General features: G+C 40.6%; 2 protein-coding genes across 6 annotated transcripts in view; one reads left to right on the forward strand and one right to left on the reverse strand.

Annotated features, from left to right (window-relative positions):
- The window catches only part of ppfia2 (PTPRF interacting protein alpha 2), a 143,603-nt gene extending 139,601 nt beyond the window's left edge, over positions 1 to 4,002 (forward strand). For 4 of the 5 annotated variants that reach the window (XM_058416690.1, XM_058416692.1, XM_058416693.1 and 1 more), the window contains 2 exons: position 1; positions 3,856 to 3,999. The exon at position 1 is cut by the window's left edge and continues 84 nt beyond it. The gene's annotated coding sequence lies outside the window, so the exon portion shown is untranslated. Of the gene's footprint in view, positions 2 to 3,855 lie in introns of all 5 variants that reach the window. The other variant, XM_058416691.1, reaches the window with a different exon arrangement.
- The window catches only part of acss3 (acyl-CoA synthetase short chain family member 3), a 44,317-nt gene continuing 40,612 nt past the window's right edge, over positions 3,796 to 7,500 (reverse strand). Inside the window, exon 16 of the mRNA XM_058416696.1 lies at positions 3,796 to 7,500. This exon is cut by the window's right edge and continues 845 nt beyond it. The gene's annotated coding sequence lies outside the window, so the exon portion shown is untranslated.

The raw sequence follows: 7,500 nt of genomic DNA on the forward strand, positions 1-7,500 counted from the left end.
TGTGAGACACACACACACACACACACTTTTATTTATTATTTTATTAAAAACATTGTTCATTTTAAATGTAACTTTATAATCAAATATATTTAAAATAAACAATAACAAATTTATCAATTATTCATTCATTCAATTATTTTTATACTTTCAAAAGAATGTACTAATTGTTTGTTTTATTATTATTCATTTACATATTTTCTGTGTGTGTGTGTGTGTGTGTGTGTTGATGTATGGTATGGGTGTGTGTGTGTGTGTGCTGATGTATGGGTATGGGTGTGTGTGTTGATGTATGGGTGTGTTTGTGTGTGTGTGTGTGTTGATGTATGGGTATGGGTGTGTTTTTGTGTGTGTGTGTGTGTGTTGATGTATGGGTGTGTTTTTGTGTGTGTGTGTGTGTGTGTGTGTGTGTGTTGATGTATGGGTATGGGTGTGTTTTTGTGTGTGTGTGTGTGTGTGCTGATGTATGGGTATGGGTGTGTGTGTGCTGATGTATGGGTATGGGTGTGTGTGTGTGTGTGTGTGTGTGTGCTGATGTATGGGTATGGGTGTGTGTGTGTGTGTGTTGATGTATGGGTATGGGTGTGTTTTTGTGTGTGTGTGTGTGTGTGTGTGTTGATGTATGGGTGTGTTTTTGTGTGTGTGTGTGTGTTGATGTATGGGTGTGTTTTTGTGTGTGTGTGTGTGTGTGTGTGTTGATGTATGGGTGTGTTTTTGTGTGTGTGTGTGTGTGTGTGTTGATGTATGGGTGTGTTTTTGTGTGTGTGTGTGTGTGTGTGTGCTGATGTATGGGTATGGGTGTGTTTTTGTGTGTGTGTGTGCGTGTGCGTGCTGATGTATGGGTATGGGTGTGTGTGTGCTGATGTATGGGTATGGGTGTGTGTGTGTGTGTGTGTGCTGATGTATGGGTATGGGTGTGTGTGTGCTGATGTATGGGTATGGGTGTGTGTGTGTGTGTGTTGATGTATGGGTGTGTGTGTGTGTGTGTGTGTGTGTGTGTTGATGTATGGGTATGGGTGTGTGTGTGTGTGTGTGTTGATGTATGGGTATGGGTGTGTGTGTGTGTGTGTGTGTGTGTGCTGGTGTATGGGTATGTGGGTGTGTGTGTGTGTGTGTGTTGATGTATGGGTATGGGTGTGTTTTTGTGTGTGTGTGTGTGTGTGTTGATGTATGGGTGTGTTTTTGTGTGTGTGTGTGTGTTGTATGGGTGTGTTTTTGTGTGTGTGTGTGTGTTGATGTATGGGTGTGTTTTTGTGTGTGTGTGTGTGTTGATGTATGGGTGTGTTTTTGTGTGTGTGTGTGTTGATGTATGGGTATGGGTGTGTTTTTGTGTGTGTGTGTTGATGGATGGGTGTGTTTGTGTGTGTGTGTGTTGATGTATGGGTGTGTTTTTGTGTGTGTGTGTGTGTGTGTTGATGTATGGGTATGGGTGTGTTTGTGTGTGTGTTGATGTATGGGTGTGTTTTTGTGTGTGTGTGTTGATGTATGGGTGTGTTTTTGTGTGTGTGTGTGTGTTGATGTATGGGTGTGTTTTTGTGTGTGTGTGTGTGTGTGTGTTGATGTATGGGTATGGGTGTGTTTTTTGTGTGTGTGTGTGTGTGTTGATGTATGGGTGTGTTTGTGTGTGTGTGTTGATGTATGGGTATGGGTGTGTTTGTGTGTGTGTGTTGATGTATGGGTGTGTTTGTGTGTGTGTGTGTGTGTGTGTTGATGTATGGGTGTGTTTTTGTGTGTGTGTGTGTGTGTTGATGTATGGGTGTGTGTTTGTGTGTGTTGTATGGGTATGGGTGTGTTTGTGTGTGTGTGTTGATGTATGGGTGTGTTTTTGTGTGTGTGTGTGTGTGTTGATGTATGGGTGTGTTTTTGTGTGTGTGTGTGTGTGTTGATGTATGGGTGTGTTTTTGTGTGTGTGTGTGTGTTGATGTATGGGTGTGTTTGTGTGTGTGTGTGTGTGTGTGTTGATGGATGGGTATGGGTGTGTTTGTGTGTGTGTGTTGATGTATGGGTGTGTTTTTGTGTGTGTGTGTGTGTGTGTTGATGTATGGGTGTGTTTGTGTGTGTGTGTGTGTGTGTGTGTTGATGTATGGGTGTGTTTGTGTGTGTGTGTGTGTGTGTTGATGTATGGGTGTGTTTGTGTGTGTGTGTGTGTGTTGATGTATGGGTATGGGTGTGTTTTTGTGTGTGTGTGTGTTGATGTATGGGTATGGGTGTGTTTTTGTGTGTGTGTGTGTGTTGATGTATGGGTATGGGTGTGTTTTTGTGTGTGTGTGTGTGTGTGTGTTGATGTATGGGTGTGTTTTTTGTGTGTGTGTGTGTGTTGATGTATGGGTGTGTTTTTGTGTGTGTGTGTGTGTGTTGATGTATGGGTATGGGTGTGTTTTTGTGTGTGTGTGTGTGTGTGTGTGTTGATGTATGGGTATGGGTGTGTTTTTTGTGTGTGTGTGTTGATGTATGGGTGTGTTTTTGTGTGTGTGTGTGTGTGTTGATGTATGGGTGTGTTTTTGTGTGTGTGTGTGTGTGTTGATGTATGGGTGTGTTTTTGTGTGTGTGTGTGTGTGTTGATGTATGGGTATGGGTGTGTTTGTGTGTGTTGATGTATGGGTGTGTTTTTGTGTGTGTGTGTGTGTGTGTGTTGATGTATGGGTGTGTTTTTGTGTGTGTGTGTGTGTTGATGTATGGGTGTGTTTTTGTGTGTGTGTGTGTGTTGATGTATGGGTGTGTTTTTGTGTGTGTGTGTGTGTGTGATGTGTGTGTTGGTATGGGTGTGTTTTGTGTGTTTGTGTGTGTGTTGATGTATGGGTGTGTGTTTGTGTGTGTGTTGATGTATGGGTGTGTTTTTGTGTGTGTGTGTTGATGTATGGGTGTGTTTTTGTGTGTGTGTGTGTGTTGATGTATGGGTGTGTTTTTGTGTGTGTGTGTGTGTGTTGATGTATGGGTGTGTTTTTGTGTGTGTGTGTGTGTGTTGATGTATGGGTGTGTTTTTGTGTGTGTGTGTGTGTGTGTTGATGTATGGGTATGGGTGTGTTTTTTGTGTGTGTGTGTGTGTGTTGATGTATGGGTGTGTTTTTGTGTGTGTGTGTGTGTGTGTGTTGATGTATGGGTGTGTTTTTGTGTGTGTGTGTGTGTTGATGTATGGGTGTGTTTTTGTGTGTGTGTGTGTGTGTGTTGATGTATGGGTGTGTTTTTGTGTGTGTGTGTGTGTGTGTGTTGATGTATGGGTGTGTTTTTGTGTGTGTGTGTTGATGTATGGGTGTGTTTTTGTGTGTGTGTGTGTGTTGATGTATGGGTGTGTTTTTGTGTGTGTGTGTGTGTGTGTGTTGATGTATGGGTGTGTTTTTGTGTGTGTGTGTTGATGTATGGGTGTGTTTTTGTGTGTGTGTGTGTTGATGTATGGGTGTGTTTTTGTGTGTGTGTGTGTGTGTGTGTGTGTGTTGATGTATGGGTGTGTTTTTGTGTGTGTGTGTGTGTTGATGTATGGGTGTGTTTTTGTGTGTGTGTGTGTGTGTTGATGTATGGGTATGGGTGTGTTTGTGTGTGTGTGTGTGTGTGTTGATGTATGGGTGTGTTTTTTGTGTGTGTGTTGATGTATGGGTGTGTTTTTGTGTGTGTGTGTGTGTGTGTGTGTGTGTGTGTGTGTGTTGATGTATGGGTGTGTTTTTGTGTGTGTGTGTGTGTGTGTGTGTGTTGATGTATGGGTGTGTTTTTGTGTGTGTGTGTGTGTGTGTGTTGATGTATGGGTGTGTTTTTGTGTGTGTGTGTGTGTGTGTGTGTGTGTTGATGTATGGGTGTGTTTTTGTGTGTGTGTGTGTGTGTGTGTGTGTGTTGATGTATGGGTGTGTTTTTGTGTGTGTGTTGCAGCAGTGTTGCGGACTCGAGTGTGATGATGATGTCGGGGATCAGAGATCTGCTCACACACACTGCCAAGAGAACACACACGTTGCCCGGACAGACGGGGGCCAAACCGTAAAGCGCCACGGTGCTCTCCTGCCCCGCCCACCTAACCCCGCCCCTGTCCCACCCTCTCTACGCCAGAGTGACTGTACAGGATTATAGATACAGTTTTATATCCAAATCTCTATCATCTACTGACACACTGCTGTATTCAACACCGACTTCATTCCTTCTGTCACACACTTTTATTTCTTTGTACCACACCTCCTGCTGTCTCACACACACACACACACACACACCTGACTGTGTGTTAGAAGAGCGTAATTATGAATGTGTGAAGGCGTAAGAGGTTCAACCCTGCTGCTTTAAGAAACTGTTAAGAGTTTTCAATTCCAAGTGCACTACCACAAACTGTTTTTATTTTCAGTTATTGGACAACAAAAAGGTTTCAGATTTCATTTTATTTGGATATAAATATATTGATAGTGTTGAACTGCCACAGACAGAGTGATTAGCAGCACATTTATACCACACACTCATTTTATTCCTGATTATTACTTTCTTCCATGTTTGTTATTCAACTCTCAGATTTTTGACCCCCTTCGGCTTCCGCAACGCTTCACAGCTCTGAGACCTTGACTGTTTTTTTTTTTTTATTACTTCACATCATGAACATCATGCTCCTTCTTCTTTTTGTTCTTCTTCTTGATTCACCTGGTTCAGAAATCATTACAGCGGATCGAGGTGTTCCACAGGGTTCTGTTTTGGGCCCGTGTCATTTTTAATAATGACTTCACCCTGAGGTCATGTTATGATGCTGAGTTTAAGTGTTATGTCACTGAGGCTAGACAGCCCAGCTGAACCATGCTAACATTAAGCTAGTCAAGACATTGACCTAACTAAAGCTATGCTAGTAAAGTAGGTAACATTAACTAAAGCTAGTAAATTAAGAAAAGTATCTAAAGATAAAGTGGTGTAACGCTACAGATGTTAAGGTGGTAATGTTACTAAAGTTAAGCTAGCTAAAACAAGTACAGAATAAGCTAAGTCATTTTATAAGCTGATGAGTAACGGTATGAAACCTCAAAATAAGAAAAAAAAAACAAACAGAAAACTTTGCACTGTTTAAAACTGACCCCAGTGTGTGACATTACTTCCAAATGAAATGAACTAATGTTACTGAAGTCAAGCTAAAAGGAAGTAGTACAGAAGCTAAGCTAGTGAAAAAAAATACATTAGCGAGGATATGGAAGTTTTTACGGCTTGTTAAGCTCAAAAGAAGGAACAGTACAGAGCTTAGGCTAGTGTAGAAAGTTAAACTAGTGAAAGGAATCACATGACTAAAGATGCGATGGTGCGTAAACATCACAGAACAAGCTAGCAATGCTACAAAACTGAAGGAGAGAACAGTACATGATAAGCTAATGAAGAAAAATAACATTACTAATTTTATACTAGTGTTACAAAACACGCCAGAAAATCAAGTAATGCCGCAAATGCTAAGCTGCAGGAAGAACAGGAATGCTAGCGTCGGAACTTTAGAATCAGAAACACATTATTATTATTATTATTATTATTATTGCTGGTAAGAAGAGACTCAGGAATAGACATTTATTTAGGAAAATAAATCGATTTAATCAGAACAACTCATTTAAGCTAAAAGAGGAGGCAATAGTATGGAAATGAATCTAGTGAAGCTAGTAACTAGCTTTAACTGAACGAACTTTAGCTAGTAATGTTTATTGAGTTAAATAAACCTGCACTTAAATTGTTTATGTGAATGCAGCGTTTATTAAACTCCACTTTAATTTAGGTTTAGTTACATTTTTAAAAAAATCCGTTTTGTAACTTTATTGATTTGAACCCCTTCATGTTTCAGTACAAACTGCTGAAAAGTGGGCGTGGCTCAGCTCAGTCTTCCCATGCTGCGTGCACTAAAGTACTTAAACATTCCAAAGCCTTTGAAAAACAGAAGTAATTTAATTGTAGCTGTATTTAAACAGTAAGGTTCGTTCAGACGATTCGTATCACTTCTTTATTTATTTATAAACGTAACGAATCACCGGAAGTGTGAACGAATCATTCAAATCTTTCGGAGGTTCAGTGCAGTTTGATTCGTTGAGTCGTTTCGGTACGACGTGACGTGATTCAGTATTGTACGGTGTAAACAGTGTTAGCTTGGAGAAATTCAGACCACGCCCCCTTTTCTGGGGCTGAAGCACAAACTAAAAGCACATCCTTTTCACTGGGTCACAGAGATAGAAAGCCCACGCCCATTTCACTGGGACATTAGATGCCACGTCCCAAGATAGAGGGATGTCGCTCGAGATAGAGGCCACACCCCAAGATGGATGGGTGTCGATCAAAATATAGACTACACCCCAAGATAGAGGGGTGTTGATCAAGATAGAGGGGTGTCTGTTAAGATAGAAGCCACGCCCCAGTTTAGACTGTCAAGTAAAACAAACAAAAAAAATCCCAAAACAAGGCACAACATGTGCAGATCCTAACAGCAGGAGGTAAGCCACGCCCCTGTTTAGACTGTCAGGGACAAAGCCACGGCCCCTTCGACTGGGTCTGATGAGACCACACCCCCACTGATTAAAAAACAGTTTCTTGTAGTGCACTCAGACTGTTGGATGTAGAAAGAGTCCCATCACTCTGCTGCCAATCAATCATCGCTCATCAGCCAATCAGACGGCTTCATCACCAAGCAAAACCCCGCCTCTCGACTAGGAGAAATAACTACAAGACAGGCGTAGCTGCTAGTGAACGTAGAGTGTGTATCGACTCGTCCAAGTCCAGACTTAACTTTTAAAAGACGACGAACTTTGTTGCTTGCTGTGAATTATTTTATTATTTCGGTGTAAAGATGTTGAATTATTTTCTGTAGGCGTTGCCCGGGTGACCTCATGTACAGAACCTCCTCTTCCTGTCTTCGAGTTATTTCTGCACGTTACAGAGAATCATTTTATTTATTTTGTGTCCATTTTTTTTTTATTTATTACTGATTGTATTTTGGTCAAAACTATGTGGTGATCAAAAAATATTGTCAATAAAAAGTACAGTATACAAAAACATCAAGAAGAAGAGCGTGTCAGTCTGCTGGTGTGGGTTTTACCTTACAGATGGAGACGGGGCGCTAAGGACATCACTACCACCGCTAACTAAGCAAGAGCTAAGCTAAGAGAGACTAGCTAGCAGTACTGACATTAAAGCTAGTAACATTAGAAAAATTTAGATAGTTATGTTAAGATGACTAAAGTTCAGCTGTTAGGAAAGTTACGCATGAAGCATAACACGCTAATAATGTTAATTTACGCTTAATAGCATTTCATAAAAAAGTTGGGCTCATGAGGCAAGTAACAAAGTAATTAATGTTAATAAAGTTAAGGTAGTTAAAGTAATTAATGTGAGTGAAGTTAAGCTAGTTAACAAAGTTAAGTAGAAACAGAAATAACGGAAGTTGAGCTACTTAACTGCTTCAACCCATTTCTAACTAACGTTAGGTAAACTTAACTAATGTTACTAGATTTATTAGCTTTAGTTTTGTAAGATTAACACTAGGCTAGTCAAGTAAGCATTGGTACAAAATAAAGGAGTAAATCAAGC

Source organism: Hemibagrus wyckioides, linkage group LG19 (genome assembly GCF_019097595.1).
Source record: "Hemibagrus wyckioides isolate EC202008001 linkage group LG19, SWU_Hwy_1.0, whole genome shotgun sequence".
NCBI lineage: Eukaryota > Metazoa > Chordata > Actinopteri > Siluriformes > Bagridae > Hemibagrus > Hemibagrus wyckioides.